The sequence below is a fragment of the Pseudophryne corroboree genome, chromosome 1, assembly GCF_028390025.1.
Source record: "Pseudophryne corroboree isolate aPseCor3 chromosome 1, aPseCor3.hap2, whole genome shotgun sequence".
Lineage (NCBI taxonomy): Eukaryota > Metazoa > Chordata > Amphibia > Anura > Myobatrachidae > Pseudophryne > Pseudophryne corroboree.
The window spans coordinates 1,105,701,363-1,105,721,085 of record NC_086444.1 but is presented as its reverse complement, the minus strand read 5'-3'; the positions used below and the strand labels follow the sequence as shown (position 1 = coordinate 1,105,721,085).

Here is a 19,723-nt window from a genome sequence, read left to right as displayed (position 1 = left end):
GATGGTGTCTCTGGTCTGAAGGAGGGGAATTCCTGGTATCCCTGGAAATCAAGGATGCGTACCTTCACATTCCGATCTGGCCGCCTCACCAGGCTTATCTCTGATTTGCGCTTTTGGACTGTCACTATCAGTTCCAGGCACTGCTATTTGTCCTCTCCACAGCACCGAGGGTATTCACCAAGGTCATAGCGGAGATGATGTTACTCCTTCGAAAACAGGGTGTGAACATAATTCCATATTTGGACGATCTGCTGATAAAAGCATCTTCCAAGGAGAAGTTGTTGCAGAGTATTGCTCTCTCAACTCAACTACTCCAGGATCATGGGTGGATCCTGAACCTGCCAAAGTCACATTTGGAGCTGACAAGGAGAATGCCCTTCCTGGGGATGATACTCAACACGGAAGTGCATAGGGTGTTTCTACCAGTGGAGAAAGCATTGGTGATCAAATCAATGGTCCGGATCTCCTGAAGCCAGCCCGGGTATCGGTACATCAGTGCATTCGTCTTCTTGGGAAGATGGTTGCCTCCTACGAGGCTCTACAGTATGAAAGATTCCATGCAAGGTTCTTCCAACTAGATCTCCTAGACAAATGGTCGGGATCACATCTTCCCATGCACCAGCGGATATGCCTGTTGCCGAAAGCCAGACTTTTACTCCTCTGGTGGCTGCAAACTTCTCACCTACTCGAGGGCCACAGGTTCAGGATTCAGAATTGGATCCTTCTAACCATGGATGCAAGTCTCAGAGGTTGGGGAGCAGTCACCCAAGGGGAAAACTTCCTAGGAAGGTGGTCCAGTCAGGAATCTCTTCTTCCAATAAATGTCCTGGAACTGATGGCCATTTACAATGGCCTTCTACAAGCGGCACATCTTCTGCAAGGGATCCGGTCTGAAGATCGACAGTATCTAGGTCGACAATGTTTAGGTCGACCACTATAGGTCGACAGTCACTAGGTCGACATGGATGGAAGGTCGAGAGGGTTTCTAGGTCGACATGTGCTAGGTCGACAGGTCTAAAGGTCGACATACGTTTTTCAATTTTTTTTCTTTTTTTGAATTTTTTCATACTTAACGATCCACATGGACTACGATTGGAACGGTAATCTGTGCCGAGCGAAGCGGTAGCGGAGCGAAGGCACCATGCCCGAAGTATGGCGAGCGAAGCGAGCCATGCGAGGGGACGCGGTGCACTAATTTGGGATCCCGGTCACTCTACGAAGAAAATGACACAAAAAAAAAAATCCTCATGTCGACCTTTAGACAAGTCGACCTAGCACATGTCGACCTAGAAACCCTGTCGACCTTCCATCCATGTCGACCTAGTGACTGTCGACCTATAGTGGTCGACCTAAACATTGTCGACCTAGATACTGTCGATTTGATGAACACTACCCCTTCTGCAAGATCAAGCCATTCAGGTTCAGTCGGAAAATGTCACAGTGGTGTCCTACATAAACAGGCAAGGCAGAACAAAGAGCAGAGCTGCGATGTCAGAGGTAACAAGTATCATGCTCTGGGCAGAAAAGCATGCAGTGGCACTGTCAGCAATCTTCATTCCGGGAGTTGACAACTGGGAAGCGGACTTCCTCAGCAGACACGATCTCCATCCAGGAGAATGGTTCCTCCACCCGGTGGTGTTCGCAGAGGTAACAAGCCAATGGCATGTACCTCACATAGACATGATGGCCTCTCACCTCAACAAGAAGCTTCGGAGGTAATATTCCAGGTTGAGAGACCCGCACGCAGTGGCGGTGGATGCACTGGTAACTCCGTGGACGTACCAGTCAGTGTACATGTTCCCTCCACTTCCACTCATCCCAAGGATTCTCAAGTTCATAAAGATAACAGGAGTTCAGGCGATCCTCATTGCACCGGACTGGCCAAGAAGAGCTTGGTACGCGGATCTTTTGGAATTACTGCTGGAGGATCCGAGGCCTCTTCCTCTTTGCGAGGACCTTCTGCAACCGGGGCCATTCGCCTTTCAAGACTTACCGCGGCTACGTTTGATGTCATGGAGGTTGAACGCCAGATCTTAGCTCGAAAGGGCATTTCGAAAAAGGTTATTCCTACCCTGATACAGGCTAGGAAGGAAGTAACGTCAAAACATTACCATCGGAATTTGGAAAAAGTATGTGTCTTGGTGTGAATCCAAGAAGTTTCCTATGGTGGACTTTCAGCTGGAACAGTTTCTCCTCTTTCTGCAAGCAGGTGTGGATGTCGGCCTACACTTGGGCTCCATAAAGGTCCAGATTTCGGCCTTGTCCTTTGTCTTCCAGAAACAATTGGCTGCTTTTCCTGAAGTTCAGACATTCTTGAAAGGGGTTCTGCATATTCAACCTCCCTTTGTGCCGCCTACAGCACCTTGGGATCATAATGTGGTACTGCAGTTCCTGCAATCAGATTGGTTCGAGCCTTTACAGGATGTGGACGTCAAGTTTCTTACTTGGAAAGCGGTCGCACTGTTGGCTTTGGCATCTGCTAGACGTGTGTCAGAATTGGGGGAATTGTCATGCAAGAGCCCCTATTTGATTTTCTATGAGGATAGAGCTGAGCTCAGAACGCGTCAACACTTTCTTCCAAAGGTTGTGTCAGCCTTTCACATCAACCAACCTATTGTGGTGCCAGTGGCTACTGACTCAATTATTTCAAAGTCCTTGGATGTTGTGAGGGCTTTGAAAATATATGTGAAGAGAACTTCTCGTCACAGGAAGTCAGACGCTCTGTTTGTCCTTTATGATACCCACAAGGTTGGGTGTCCTGCTTCTAAGCACACAATTTCTTGCTGGATCAGGTTCACTATACAGCATGCCTATTCTATGGCAGGCTTGCTGTGTCCAAAATCTGTTAAGGCCCACTCTTCTCGTAAAGTGGGTTCTTCTTGGGCGGCTGCCTGGGGTGTCTCGGCTTTACAACTTTGCCGAGCAGCAACTTGGTCAGGGTCAAACACGTTTGCTAAGTTCTACAAGTTCGATACTTTGGCCTCTGAGAACCTAAAGTTTAAATCTGTTCTGCAGAAACCTCAGCACTCTCCCTCCCATACTGGGAGCGTAGGTACATCCCCATGGTACTAAAATAGACCCCAGCATCCTTTAGGACGAAAGAGAAAATAGGATTTTAATTAACTACCGGTAAATCCTTTTCTCGTAACCTGTAGAGGATGCTGGGTGCCCACCCAGTGCTTCGTATTCCTGCTTTGTTACTTGGTTCAGTTTGTTGGTTCAGCCATTGCTGAATTGTTCCGATTTGGTTAGCTTGGCTTTCCTTTTGTTGTACGTGTGACTTGGTGTGAATCTCACCACTATCTGTGTATTTCCTTCTCTCGAAGTATGTCCATCTCCTCGGGCACAGTTTCTAGACTGAGTCTGGTAGGAGGGGCATAGAGGGAGGAGCCACCCCACACTATTAAAGTGCCCATGGCTCCTTGTGAACCCGTCTATACCCCATGGTACTAAAATGAACCCCAGCATCCTCTATGGACTACAAGAAAAGGATTTACCGGCAGGTAATTAAATCCTATTTTTTATGTAATTTGAGTGTTTGTGTTTTCTTTAAATGCAAGTGTATCTAACACATCATCAGCTGAGAGTTTGGAAACAGATTAAAAAAAACTTTTATTGACAGAAAATTTAGCAATTTTGGAAAATAAAAGGATCTATCTTCTATTTATCAATAAACATATTAGACTGAGCTTTTCCTTTCTTTTATAACTGATAGACTATGCCCTTATTTGTATAATTTCCTTTACAGATATGGAACAAACATTGTTTAAAAAAAATTGCCATCACATTGTCCCACAACAACAGTGTTGCTTATTACGTACACAGAAATTCTATTCAACTAATTTTAGATTCTTCTTGTTATACAATAGTCCAGTATTTTTAACTTACGACTTTTGTTATTAATGCATTTTCTTTGTGTGTCTGTTTTTTTCCACTATTCCCAGAAGAGACATCTCCCTGTTTTAGATAAAACTGTGAACTACTAATTGAACATACATTTTGGGGAATTAATCATTCATGTTAAACAGGTTTGTGAAAATAATTTGAACCATCTTTGTAGCATCTCTGAAACCATGTAGTCATTTATTTTCAAATAACAGGAAAGTTATTTCTATACTGTGCACAAAAAAACAGAAAAACAAAAGAGATACGATCTTATGCCTAAAGTTATTTTGCTCAAAATAATTCTCTCATGATTAATGCTTTTGTAGCAGCTGGACTCAAAACTGAATGTATACTGCAAGGCTTGCAGTTTCCTAACCTAGTTTATTGCTTTTAGTTCTTAATGTTTTTTTTCTTCTCTTTTTATTTTAATATCCATGAAGAATTCACTTAAATTCAATTTCTTACCTTACTAGTAAAAAACAATATATGATCCAAAATTGTTAGGTATCAATTGCAATGTAACAACTTTCATTATGAGAAATTAGTAGTCACGGTGTGTAATATTATTGGTCAGCATGTAGAAGTACTGTGCATTCACCATTGTATAAAAAATAAGGGTAAGTAGAACTCAATCTGTCATTGAAATTCTACCTATTCCAGTAAAATTGTTATATCTCTATACAATAAAACAATTTCAAATAATTTTTTAAAATAAAATAAAAAATAATAGTCTGTCTTAATCATATTATATATACCTAAAAATCAAAATGAGTGGTATGGTGTATGACTTACATTTAGGGGTATATTTACTAAAGTGCAGGTTTTATAAAGTGGTGATTTTGCCCATAGCAACCAATCAAATTCTAGCTCTTATCTTTTAGAAGCTTATAGATTTATGATACAATAAGTTGAATCTGGTTGGTTTCTATGGGCAACATCTCCACTTCTAAAAACCCACACTTTAGTAGATATACTACCTGGTCTCTACCTTTACCATAATCACAGTGGGCAAAACACAGAACTCTCCATCACCTGTAAAGAAAGGTCAATTCAATTTTCAACAATTTTATTTTATACATTGTTGGGGTTTACGTTTATGTGCCTACTCCTCAGTTTGTCTACACAGATTTGTTTGCTGACAATGGGCCTGACTCTAAGGGGGTCATTCCGAGTTGTTCGCTCGTTGCCGATTTTCGCAATGGAGCGATTAAGGCAAAAATGCGCATGCGCATGGTACGCAGTGCGCATGCGGTTAGTATTTTAGCACAAAACTTAGTAGATTTACTCACATCTGAACGAAGATTTTTTATCGTTGAAGTGATCGGAGTGTGATTGACAGGAAGTGGGTGTTTCTGGGCGAAAATTGGCCGTTTTCTGGGAGTGTGCAGAAAAATGCAGGCGTGCCAGGAAAAAACGCGGGAGTGTCTGGAGAAACAGGGGAGTGGCTGGATAAACGGGGGAGTGGCTGGCCGAACGCAGGGCGTGTTTGTGACGTCAAACCAGGAACGAAACGACCTGAGCTGATCGCAATCTGTGAGTAGGTCTGGAGCTACTCAGTAACTGATAAGAATTTTCTATTCGCAATTCTGCTAATCTTTCGTTCGCAATTCTGCTAAGCTAAGATACACTCCCAGAGGGCGGCGGCCTAGCGTGTGCAATGCTGCTAAAAGCAGCTAGCGAGCAAACTACTCGGAATGACCCCCTAAGTCAGGTGTAAGTGTGAATGTCATGGAAGCCATATTTACTACCTTACGCTTATGTATATGTCTGGATTCATGCATATGGTTGAATCTCCCACTGTTTGCTCATCCGTTGCCGTAACTGTCATCATTAGTATTGGTACTTACACCAGGCCTATGCTGGGTGGAAACGATCTGTCAGAAACAGCCATCTATTCTCCATGTGCCATTGTCTATGAAGTAGTGAAGTATTACATTAATGGCTAACTCATCTTGATTAATGGTTATCTCTTCTTTAAGGGTTATGTTTGAGATACTAGGGTTCAGTGTAATTGCTTAGACTAGTCCCATTCAAAGAACATTTTTTCAGGAAGCTATCTCTGTAAAAAAATAATTTAGCTTAAATTTGGCTTCGGCTTTTCTTTTCTTCAATTTTAAATTATAATAGATGCCTCCACATCACTGATCACACAAGTCTAAAATGTTTGTTAGAAGTTTTAATGTGTTGCCATAAGCTTAGCTAATTGAATTATTTAGGTACTCTACCAGCCTCTTAGGGTAAAGCTCCCCTACTATTACCTCAGCATCTGAATGGAGGAGGGGGTTTTGTATTCAGTTGCAGCTGGAAAGCAATCTATGATAATTCCTGGGGGGGGGGGGGATTTTTCAGGAATGAAACATATTTTTCATGTACAACACAGCACTGACAGTCCTTAAAAACTTCCTAACCAGCAATTCAGCACTAGGACAGCTCCTACAGACAATCATTCTGAGCTGTACAGTATTTCCCAATTTAACATGCTTTAAAAATAAAACCCCAATGATGTGCTACAAGAGGGGCCGAAATATTAAAGATATGATAGTCCGCACCAATATAACTTACCTGTCCAAAGTTTCAGTTACATCGCAGAAAGAGACGTTTTTATCCAAAAAACCTGGCTGCTATCATTGGGTTCCCACTTTACATTACACTTAATGGAGAAGAGGATAGTCATCCAGCTTAGAGTGTCTTGTACTTCCTTTACAGAAAGAATTTAGTGATATAAACAACTACGCACAGTAGGCTGCCTGGAAAGTGCAAATGCCTGAAAAAGTGTCCCTCCAAAACACTTTTGAACAACAAGTACAATGGGAAAATTAGGTAAATGCTTATACCGGGCACCACCCAAAGAATATGTGAGTAGTTCAATAGCAACCACACTTTAATACATTCCTTTTAATGGAGATCATCCTCATGGCTTCATCCTCTTCCAAATATTATATCCTCAGCACATAAGGAAAGAACAGAAAATTATAATGTGCAGTACAATTAGTTTTAATGACATACACACAATATGCACAAAATAAAATTCATATTGTTCCCCACGTCCAGTTAAGATGCTACAAGCTGAACAATTACCAGAGCTAATTGAGAACTGGTGTAAAACAGCTCTCAGACACATATATGATGGTAGTCACCAAACATTCCTCCCGGGTGGGCAGTCTGGGAAGTCACTCAAGCAAACGAACAGCAATCCAACCTTCTGCTGGAACTTGGGGGTCCAAATACAGCCAACGCGTTTCAACCCAAATGCTCTGGGTCTTTCTCAAGGCAGTGTAAAAATTTCCTGTTCCTGGACTTGTTTAAAAACCCAAAGCGTCCAATCAGAAGTTATACCCATACAATGGTAGTCAATTAGCCAATCGGGAGCCTCCATCCTCATTTCCTCTGTATATTCTATGGAGGGTCCCGCTGTCCATCATGGCTACAACTACCCGGAAATGTGTCTTTACCAGAAGTGCATCGTCCCACTTCCGTCGCACGGGACGTAGTTCTCGTCCTCCCAAAGCGCGTCATCACCGGAAGTCTGTCACCGCGTGTTTAGAGTGCACGACGTCACTTCCGGTAGCACACCTTCCTCACAATTTATAGCCCACGTGGCATTGTTGTTGTCCTAGTGATTCTCTAAATATCTATGGACGTCTTCTCCCGTTGTCATAGCAATACATATACAATCAATAGAAAAAACTCCCAATCCATACAGTCCTTCATGGTAAAAATGTATAAAAATGTCCCAAAGATATAATCCACATAATATCTAAAATACAAAAGCTCAATTAAAAAGGCACAATTAAAAAAGGGGGAACAGAGATATTATTCATGATAATATACAGAAAATACAGAATGATATAATATAAATATATTAAAGGAACCACTTCAATTCAAAATCGTTATTGATGCCATGTGGATGAAGTGTATTGAATTCAAAATACACTGCATTTCACATTTAGCCAAAAGGGAAGCAATATCCCTTTGGCGATGATTACTAATTTAATACTGTCAAATCTCACTATTCCTTCTGTGGAACAATTGTGGTGTTTTTTTTAAAATGGTTTGAAAGAGCATGGGTTTCTAAACCCTTCTTAATATTCTGACAATGCTCCCCTATCCGTACTTTTAAGGCACGAGAAGTTCGTCCTACATAAAGAAGTGACAATGTACAAAAAAGTACATTCAATAAAATATATTACATTATTCATATTGCATGTGATAAAATCTTTTAATTTGAATTTGTGTCCATTTATACTTATTGTTTCTAATTTTTTTGAGCTATCACTCTTGATCTCTCGGCACCCTGTACATGAACCACAGCGGTGGAAGCCTTTGGTGGCAATCCTGCCCTCCAGTTTTTTTAGTGGAAGATAACTTCTCACTAATGAGGTTTTTAAATTTGGAGCCTTTTGGATATAAAAACCGGACGTCCCGGAATGACTCCACTCAATACAGGGTCTTTTGTTAAAATATTCAAATTTTTCTTAAATTATTTTTCTAGAATCCTATATTGAGAATTAAAGCCTGTAATAAAGGCCCACTCATATTTATCTCTCTTAATTTTTTTCAAAGGATTAGTATCCAACAAGTCTTTTCTATCTACTTTATCAGCCTCCTGCATAGCTTGTTCAACCAGTTCAGTTCTGTATCCATTTTCCTTAAATCTTATTTTCAATTCATCAGCTTGTTGTTTAAACGTCCCCTCATCCGTACATATATTATGTGGATTATTCATCTTTGGGACATTTTAAATTCATGGACATCATTTTTAACATGAAGGACTATATGGATTGGGAGTTTTTTCTATTGATTGTACATGTATTGCTATGACAATGGGAGAAGATGTCCATAGATATTTAGAGAATCACCAGGACAACAACAATATCATGAGGGTTATAGAATGTGAGGAAGGTGTGCTACCGGAAGTGACGTTGCTCACTCCAAACACGCACTGACAGACTTCTGGTGATGACGCGCTTTGGGAGGATGAGAACTACAGAAGCGGCGCCCACTTAGGATGGATGTCCCGCATGACGGAAGTGGGACGACGCACTTCCGGTAAATACATACAGTATTTCTGGGTAGTTGTAGCCATGATGGACAGTGGGACCCTCCATAAAATATACAGAGGAAATGAGGATGGAGGCTCCCGATTGGCTAATTGACTACCATTGTATGGGTATCACTTCTGATTGGACGCTTTGGGTTTTTAAACAAGTCCGGGAACCGGAAATTTTTACACTGCCTTGAGAAAGACCCAGAGCATTTGGGTTGAAACGCGTTGGCTGTATTTGGACCCCCCAGTTACAGTAGAAGGTTGGATTGCTGTTCGTTTGTTTGAGTGACATCCCAGACTGCCCGCCCGGGAGGACTGTTTGGTGACTACCACCATATATGTGTCTGAGAGCTGTTTTACACCAGTTCTCAATTAGCTCTGGTAATTGTATTACCAGAATGTATTAATGTGTGGTTGCTATTGATCTACTCACATATTGTTTGGTTGGCGCCTGATATAAGCATTTACCTAATTTTCCCATTGTACTTGTCTTGTACTTCCACCTACATCATCTACCTGATCATCTACCCTTGCGGGCTATGCTACGTGGAGAAAACTATAAGATCCCTACGTGAATGCATGGCACTACACCGTTCCGCGATTAAGGCAACTAATGCGGGAACACCTTCGGAGCAACCAGTATCCAGACACTTTTATGAAGCACAACACCTGCTTTCTGGATAAAAACATATCATCATAGATCACATCCCCAAATCACTCCGGGGAGGAGATAGGGACGGTCAACTCCTTCGAAGAGAAGCCCAATGGATATTCAATTTGAATAATATCCATCCAGCAGGTTTGAACGAGAGGATCGTTTGGAGTACTTTTGGATAACATACAGTTGGGAAGAGCAGCTATTCCTTTCCACTGTATTAGTGAACTCTATAATCAACTGCAAATACATTTTTTATAGTGATAGATCAGCGTTCGTCTAATATGTTCATTGCAGCTTGACCTGACTACTTCCCACTCTCTATCTTCATTCTTTTTCCCAATGTCTCTGCCTTCCAGTAGCTGTTGTTTCCATTTCAATCTCTTCCCCCCCGTAATGCTCCCTGCTCCGGATCTTACACTTTGCCTTTTTCATGTTTGTATACTTAGTTATCTGTATCATGATGTATTGTACCCATGTATGGTTGGGGTTTGTCCTTATGGTGCTAGATTGATACCTAGTCCCCGCAGTCCAATATGGGACAACACACTAAAACTCTCACTGGGTTACATAACAGTTAGATCTCCGTACCACTGGGACGTATATTACCCTTGTATATTTCCTCTGTCTGTAGGTCCTTCCTCACCTCTCCTGCTTCCCTCCGTTTAGTTTAGGAGGTGTATGTGCAGGGCCACTGATGTATTAGGTATTTTAACTTTCACTGGTATGCTTGTGTTTTTTATTTATTTACTATAGTGCACTGTATTTTCCACGACCAGCGCACTTCCCAACAGCCGCCCAACTCTCAGCACCGGAGCTCACCTCGGGCATTGCTAGGCGCTTCTTGACATCATAACATGGAGCCGCACGGCGTTCACAATGGGCTCACTGTTGGATTTGCACTTCGTTTGGCGGGCTCTTCTACTATATGGGTGAGTACTTCACACTCTCTTTTCACTTCTCACACCTTGACAAAGGGGTTAGACACCCCGAAACGTTGGTTGATTATGCTGTGATTTTTTCAAAAACACATCATTTGATTTAAGTCCTTGAGTGCCGCAGCTGTTATTTCTCTCTCTCTCTCTCTCTCTCTCTTTCTCTCACTATATATATATATATATATATACACACACACACACAGTATGTATATATATATACATATATATATTTAAGGACATTTTGACAGATGTATGAAGAGGAATGTCATATTATGGATTGACGACAGATACTGTTATTCACATAGGGGGTAATTCCAAGTTGATCGCAGCAGGAAATTTTTTTAGCAGTTGGGAAAAACCATGTGCACTGCAGGGGGGGGGGGGCAGATATAACATTTGCAGAGAGAGTTAGATTTGGGTGGGTTATTTTGTTTCTGTACAGGGTATATACTAGCTGCTTTATTTTTACACTGCAATTTACATTGCAGATTGAACTCACCCCACCCAAATCTATCTCTCTCTGCACATGATATATCTGCCTCCTCTGCAGTGCACATGGTTTTGCCCAACTGCTAACAAAGTTCCTGCTGCGATCAACTCAGAATTACCCCCATATTACAGTAGGTTGTAGTGTAGCACAAAATTTATCAAACTCATCTTTCTTCCAGTTGCTGTAACAATAAAACCTGAATGGATGTAAGATTGCTGGAAGCACTAATAGACTGCTGTGATAAAAGTATACCAGAGTAATATAGTGAATTTGTAGATTCCATGGACATTTTTTGTCTGTAAGTAGTATTGACAGATCAAACCACAGGGAAAAGAAGCCACATCCAATATTCCAAGACAAAGACAGAAGAGTTTAACCATCAGGATGAAGTAAATGATCATGCAGATGCTGGATTCAGATTCATGCAGAGCATTCAGCATGGGTTGGTAACACTTCAGAGCAGCATCCCTGATTGGCAATGGATTTTTTCTACAGCGAAAATACATAGGAAACATGTTTGCTCCTTATTGGCATCAAAAGATGAGGAACGTCAGAAACAGCATCCTAAATTCAAGAATAGTAAATGAATACAAGTGTACTTATTTTACAAAACTAAGTATGCTCACACATATTAAAGAAACAAGCCTGAGAAATAGCCATGGAACATACTCAACCACATAGCTGCCATATAAGAAATACCTATACAATTAAAATAAACAAGATAGGCATGTGAGATTTGTTGCATGTACAGAGTACAGAACACAGGTATCTCTGCATGCAAGTCTAAAAAAGATAAAGTAAGCACTTCATTCTGTCTCTAGGTTCCACTGCTACAATGGGGGTTTTAACTGTTGTGATTTACAGCATTCATTCACAGCAACCGGACAAACAGGTTTTCACTGACATACAATGGCAATCTACCTTACTGCAGGTTATTTATAGAGATGTGCGGTAGGCACTTTTCGTGTTTTATGTTTTGGTTTTGGATCTGGTTCCATGCTCGTGTTTTGGTTTTGGATCTGGATGATTTTAAAAAAAAACATAAAAACAGCTAAAATCACAGAATTTTGGGGTAATTTTGAGCCTACGGTATTATTAACCTCAATAACATTCATTTCCACACATTTCCAGTCTATTCTGAACACCTCACATCTCACAATATTGTTTTTAGGCCAAAAGGTTGCACCGAGGTGGCTGGATGACTAAGCTAAGCGACACAAGTGTGCGGCACAAATACCTGGTCCATCTAGGAGTGGCACTGCAGTGGCAGACAGGATGGCATATTTAAAAAATAGGCCCCAAACAGCACATCATGCAAAGAAGAAAAAGAGGTGCAATGAGGTAGTTGTATGACTAAGCTAAGCGACACAAGTGTGTGACACAATCACCTGGCCTATCTAGGAGTGGCACTGCAGTTGCAGACAGGAAGGCACTTAAAAAAACTAGACCCCCAAACAGCACATCATGCAAAGAAGAAAAAGAGGTGCAATGAGGTAGTTGTATGACTAAGCTAAGCGACACAAGTGTGCAGCACAAACAACATGGGACATGCTGAAATTTGCCCAGATGTAATACACGCACAATATTGGTGGCACAGGAGAGCACACACACACACACATGGCAAAGCCTGTAAAATTAATTTGGATAATAATAACCCTCTTATTTGGAGCTGTTGTAATGATATGCAGCACAGGCGAGCGTACCCCTACACCAAATAGAGCAAACCCTGTAAAAATGATTTGGATAATAATATAAGTAATTTATATAACCCTTTTATTTGGAGTAAATAATATACAGCACAGGACACCACCACTGGACTTATTACAGCACAAGACACCACCAATGGACTGATGCAGCACAAGACAGCACCACTGGACTGGACTTATACGGCAGTACCCCATGACTTATACAAGAGTACCCCTGGAGTTGTATGGCAGTGTCAGACAGAATGGCACTTTAAAAAACTAGTCCCCAAACAGCACATGATGCTAAGAAGTAAAAGTGGTTCAAGATGGAATTGTCCTTGGACCCTCCCACCCACCCTTTTGTTGTATAAACAGGACATGCACACTTTAACAAACCAATCATTTCAGCGACAGGGTCTGCCACACGACTGTGGCTGAAATGACTGGTTTGTTTGGGCCTCCACCAAAAAAGAAGCAATCTATCTCTCCTTGCACAAACTGGCTCTACAGAGGCAAGATGTCGACCTCATCCTTATCCTCCAATTCCTCACCCCTTTCAGTGTGTACATCCTCCTCCTCAATGTGTACATCCTCCTTAATTCGTCCCCACTGGAATCTACCATGACAGATCCCTGTGTACTTTCTGGAGGCAATTCCTGTTAAAGGTCTTCCTGGAGGAATTTATAATTAATTTTGATGAACATAATCTTATCCACATTTTGTGGAGGTAACCTCCTACGCCGATCGCTGACAAGGGTACCGGCTGCACTAAACACTCTTTTGGAGTACACACTGCAGGGGGGGGGCAACTTAGGTAAAATAAAGCCAGTTTGTGCAAGTACATCCAAGTTGCCTCTTTTTCCTGCCAGTATACATACAGATTGTTTGACATGCCTACTTGGATGCTGTCACTCATATAATCCTCCATCATTCTTTCAATGGTGACAGAGTCATATGCAGTGAAAGTAGACATGTCAGTAATCGTTGGCAGGTCCTTCAGTCTGGACCAGATGTCATCACTCACTCCTGACTGCCCTGAATCACTGCCAGCGGGTGGGCTATGAAATCTTATCCCTTTCCTCGCAGCCACAGTTGCAGAAGAAAGTGAAGGAGGAGCAGTTGATGGGTCACATTCCGCTTTAGTTGATAATTTTCTCACCAGCAGATCTTTGAACCTCTGCAGACTCGTGTCTGCTGGAAAGAGAGATACAACGTAGGCTTTAAACCTAGGATCGAGCACAGCGGCCAAAATGTAGTGCTCTGATTTCAACAGATTGACCACCCTTGAATCCTGGCAAAGTGAATGAAGGGCTCCATCCGCAAGTCCCACATACTTTGCGGAATCGCTCCATCTTAGCTCCCTCTTCAGTTTCTCCAGCTGCTTCTGCAAAAGCCTGATGAGGGGAATGACCTGACTCAAGCTGGCAGTGTCTGAACTGACTACACGTGTGGCAAGTTCGTAGGGTTGCAGAACCTTGAGGAAGACGGAAATCATTCTCCACTGCGCTTGAATCAGGTGCATTCCCCCTTCTTTGCCTATATTGTAGGTTGATGTATAGGCTTGAATGGCCTTTTGCTGCTCCTCCATCATCTGAAGCATATAGTGTTGAATTCCATCTCATTACCACCTCTTGCTTCAGGTGATGGCAGGGCAGGTTCAGGAGTGTTTGCTGGCGCTCCAGTCTTCGGCACGCGGTTTCTGAATGTCGAAAGTGGCCCGCAATTTTTCGTGCCACCGACAGCATCTCCTGCACTTCCTGTCATTTTAAAAAAAATTCTGTACCACCAAATTATTTGTATGTGCAAAACATGGTATGTGCTGGACTTTGCCCTGATGTAAGGCACGCACAATATTGGTGGCATTGTCCGATATCACAAATCCCCAGGAGAGTCTAATTGGGGTAAGCCATTGTGCGATGATGTCCCTCAGTTTCCGTAAGAGGTTGTCAGCGGTGTGCCTCTTATGGAAAGTGGTGATACATAGCATAGCCTGCCTAGGAACGAGTTGGCGTTTGCGAGATGCTGCTACAGGTGCCGCTGCTGTTGTTATTGCTGCAGGAGGCAATACATTTACCCAGTGGGCTGTCACAGTCATATAGTCCTTAGTCTGCCCTGTTCCACTTGTCCACATGTCCGTGGTTAAGTGGACAGTGGGTACAACTGCATTTTTTAGGACACTGAGGACACTTATTCTGATGTCTCTGCACATTCTCGGTATCGCCTGCCTAGTGAAGTGGAACCTAGATGGGATTTGGTACCCGGGACACACTACCTTAAACAATTCTCTAAGTCCCACTTCACTTATGGTGGATTCCGGACACACGTCTAACACCAACATAGCTGTCAAGGCCTCAGTTATCCGCTTTGCAACAGGATGACTGCTGTCATATTTCATCTTCCTCACAAAGGACTGTTGGACAGTCAATTGCTTATTTGAAGTAGTACAAGTGGTCTTCCCACTTCCCCTCTGGGATGACGATTTACTCCCAGCAGCAGCAGCAGCGGCAGCAACAGCAGCAGTAGGCGTACCACTCAAGGATCCTCCAGAGGAATCCCGGTTAGAAGAGGACTCCCCAGTCTTGCCAGTGACATGGCCTGCAGGACAACTGATGATCCTGACTGAGGAGTTGGTGGTGTGGCTTGCAGGAGCTTGGGTACAATAGGAAGAAGGGATTTAGGTGTCCGTGGACTGCTTACGCTCTTACCCAAAGTTTCACAACTTGACACTGACTTCTGATGAATGCGCAGCAGGTGATGTATAAGGGAGCATGTTCCTAGGTGGTTAACATCCTTACCCCTACTTATTACAGATTGACAGAGGTAACACACGGCTTGACACCTGTTGTACAGATTTGTGGAGAAATAATACCACACAGAAGAGGTGGTTTTTTGGTACTTTGCCCAGGCATTAGAATGGGCTTATTCATCCCATGGACAACAGGTGTCTCCCCCAGTGCCTGATTTAAACAAACCACATCACCATCAGAATCCTCATCGTCAACTTCCTCCTCAGCACTAGCAACACCCATATCCTCATCCTGGTGTACTTCAACAGTGACATCTTCAATTTGAATATCAGAAACTGGACTGTGGGTGCTCCTTCCAGCACTTGCAGAGGGCGTGCAAATGGTGGAAGGAGCCACCTCTTCCCCTCCAGTGTTGGGAATGTCAGGTATTGCAACCGCCGACACACTTGGACGCTCCTTAGGGATTTTTTATACAATCTTAGAACGCACAGTTCTTTGCTGTGCTTTTGCCAGCTTAACTCTTTTCATTTTTCTAGCGGGAGTATGAGGGCTTCCATCGTCATGTGAAGCTGAACCTAGGCCAGGGCCTTAGCCGTTCCTTGCCACTCTGTCGTAAATGGCATACTGGCAAGTTTACGTTTCTCTTCAGACCATTTAAATTTATTTTTTTGAGTCTTTTTACTGAACTTTGGCTTTTTGGATTTTACAAGCCCTCTACTATCACACTGGGCATCGGCCTTGGCAGACGACGTTGATGGCATTTCACTGTCTATGTCATGATTAGTGGCAACAGCTTGAGCACAAGGAGGAAGTGAGTCTTGATCTTTCCCTATTTTTATCCTTAAAATTTTTGTTCTCCATTATTTTCCTGGAGTTACATAAAAATATGCGGTACTGGAGAGCGTACCTCTACACCACACAGGGCAAACCCTGTGAAAATTATTTGGATTAAATATTAATAACCCCTTTATTTTGAGTAACAGGACAGCACCACTGGACTTGACTTATATGGCAGTACCACTGGAATTATACTGCAGTATCACTGGATTTATACGCCAGTACCACTGGAGTTATACATCAGGATCACTGGAATTATATGGCAGTAGCACTGGAATTATACGGCAATCCCACTGGACATATTCGGCAGTATCACTGGATTGGATTTATATGGCAGTACCACTGGAATTATAAGGCAGTATCACTGGATTTATACGCCAGTACCACTGGAATTATATGGCAGTACCACTGGATTTATACGGTAGTACTACTGGACATATATAGCAGTATCACTGGACATATACGGCAGTACCACTGGACATACACAGCAGTATAACTGGACTGGATTTATCTGCCAGTAACACTGGAATTATACGCCAGTACCACTGGAATTATATGGCAGTATCACTGAAATTATACTGCACTACCACTGGAATTATATGGCAGTACCACCGGACATATGTGGCAGTATCACTGGACTGGATTTATACACCAGTACTGCTGGAATTATACGGCAGTACCACTGGAATTATACAGCAGTATCACTGGAATTATAGGGCAGTATCACTGGAATTATACGGCAGTACCACTGGACATATACGGCAGTATCACTGGAATGGATTTATACGCCAGTACTGCTGGAATTATATTCCAGTACCACTGGAATTATACGGCAGTATCACTGGATTTATACGGCAGTACCGCTGGACATATACGGCAGTATCACTGGACATATACGGCAGTATCACTGGACTGGATTTATACGCCAGTACCACTGTAATTACAGTATATGGCAGTATCACTGGATTTATATGGCAGTATCACTGGAATTATATGGCAGTATCACTGGAATTATACGCAAGTACCACTGGAATTATATGGCAGGTTCACTGGATTTATACGGCAGTAACGCTGGACATATACAGCAGTATCTCTGGACATATACGGCAGTACCACTGGACATATACAGCAGCACAGGGACACCACCACTGGACTGATGCAGGATAACACAGCACCACTGCAATGGTCTGGACTTATACAGCAGCACTGGACATATGGCAGCAGAGGAAACCACCACTGTGACTGGCCTGATGCAGCACAAGACACTACCATTGTACTAATGCAGGACAACACAGCACCACTGGACTGGACTTATGCAGCAGCACTGGACATATGGCAGCAGAGGACACAGCCTCAGTGACTGGACTGATGCAGCACAAGACACTACCACTGAACTGATGCAGGACTCTGAGGATGGAGACACATCTTCTCTCTACACTCTCCAATGCCGGAGTGAAAATGGCGGTGACGCGCAGCTCCTTATATGGTATCCAAACCCAGCGAGAATTCGACAGTGGGATGATGACGTTTTGCCTGGTTTCCGAGTCAGGCAGTTAAACCCAAGCTGGACTCGGATCCTGGCTCGGGCAGTGAAGTTCGGGGGGGTTTTGTTCTCAGGGAACCAAACTCACTCATCTCTAGGTTTTTATGGGAGAGTGTGAACTCTTACCAAGAAATAACAATTGCCTCTCTCCAGTGTTGGACTGGGACATAAACAGCTCACTGGGGAAATGTAGTGATAAGAGCCAAATACTTGGGGACCAGCCTTCACAGATGCTTGGCTAAACATTAAAGGACAGACACACGGAGCGATATGAACTAATAATATGGAATATATAGTCTATGTCAGAGCTGGCCAAATCAGTCCTTGAGATCTACCAACAGTTCACATTTTCCAGACCACCTAGCTGGTGCACAGGTGTAGTCATTACTAATTAAAATGTGCTGCATTAATTCCTAACTGACAATTCTACAGCTCTCCAGGAGGCCTGGAAAAAATTAACTGTTGCTATATCACGAGGACCGGTTTGGCCAGCCCTGGTCTATGTAGTTATAAAAACTAGAGCACATCATTCCATGTGTATAGAACCAATGATGAACAATGTGCACTCCTGCAGATTGTCATCATCGGTAAAAATATACTGTGCATGCACATACAAATTTGGCTAGAACATGACTAGAAAATACATAGTCAAAATCATTCATAGCAAAATTGTTCCAAGTGTATAGTCAATATTGTTTGTTTTGGACACCAGGGAAGTTCATGGGAGATCATTAAGCAAAAATTGTTCATAGCCAGAATTGCACCATGCGTAGGCCCCTTTAACCTGTGCATGGTCTGGGCCCCTTTATAAATATACTATATATATATATATATATATATATATATATTAAATACTGTTAGTGCATGCAAAATAATGTACCAGATAAATAACAGCAAACCACTGGAGAAGATACAGCAAAGTCGTGTGCAATGTAATATAAAATATGTATAATGTATAATTCAACTGCACAGTCTGGCTCCTGTTCCCAAGAAGAGTGAGTTGGAGATAAGGGGAATACGTGATATAAACACAGTCTCACTTGTGTCACATCATGTTAGAATCTCTGCCTCAGTTAGGTTCCTCTGCAGAGCAGTCACTTTAAGTCAGGTTCCATGGCATAACTTGGGTGGAGTCAAGTTGCACAGAAGCATGATTGGATCACCAACTTTCAGCACAATGCTGTGCGCTGGAAGTCAAGCATCATACATACTTCGGTTTCTTTCTAGGTCACAAAGCTATACAATATTGAAAACAAGTTCCAAATTCATGCTGACATTTTGCGTGATGCCAGAACAAACAGCCAGATAAACAGACAGACTAAAAAAAAAAAAAAAACATTTTTTTCATCCACATATTTCCTAAACTGTCCCTAGAAGTATACAGTATTTCTCAAGAAAATATGCTACATAACCCTTAAAGTTTTATTATGTGTATAGATGGCAGATCAAAACTGCAGGGCTGTATAGAACATGGTAGGGAAATATAATTTAACATTTTTTTTTTCATTTTTTTTTTTTGCATTACCTAGGCTTAAGCTATCTCTAAATCTCCAACTACTGAGGACCTATAAGCCGAAAACAGCTTTAGTGTCTGTACTGTAGGTGGCTTAAAAGTACCCATTCCCTAGTAGCATGGGTGTTTATTAGAATCATGGGCATGTCAAGTGAAAACATATGCACTTGGCTCATGCCTAGGTGCAGATTGGAAATCCAGGTGCTCAGACTGATCAAAATTGAATTTGTTCTATACTTATAAATGACCTCCCGTAATTCATGAGGTGTAAAGAAGTATATGCCACTCACACATCCTCCTTTACCAAGTATGCACTAAGGCTTTCCAGATGGGAGGTGAAAAAAGAACCAGAGGGAAATAGAGCCATAATACTATATTTAATT

At 42.3% G+C, this 19,723-nt stretch overlaps 1 long non-coding RNA gene across 1 annotated transcript; it reads left to right on the top strand.

Annotated features, from left to right (window-relative positions):
- The first annotated feature begins 3,943 nt into the window (after window positions 1–3,943).
- On the top strand, window positions 3,944–11,732 carry LOC134994400 (uncharacterized). The gene is made up of 3 exons (XR_010197470.1): window positions 3,944–4,028; window positions 10,344–10,519; window positions 11,194–11,732. It is a non-coding gene; the product is annotated as an uncharacterized LOC134994400 (long non-coding RNA).
- Window positions 11,733–19,723: the final 7,991 nt, after the last annotated feature.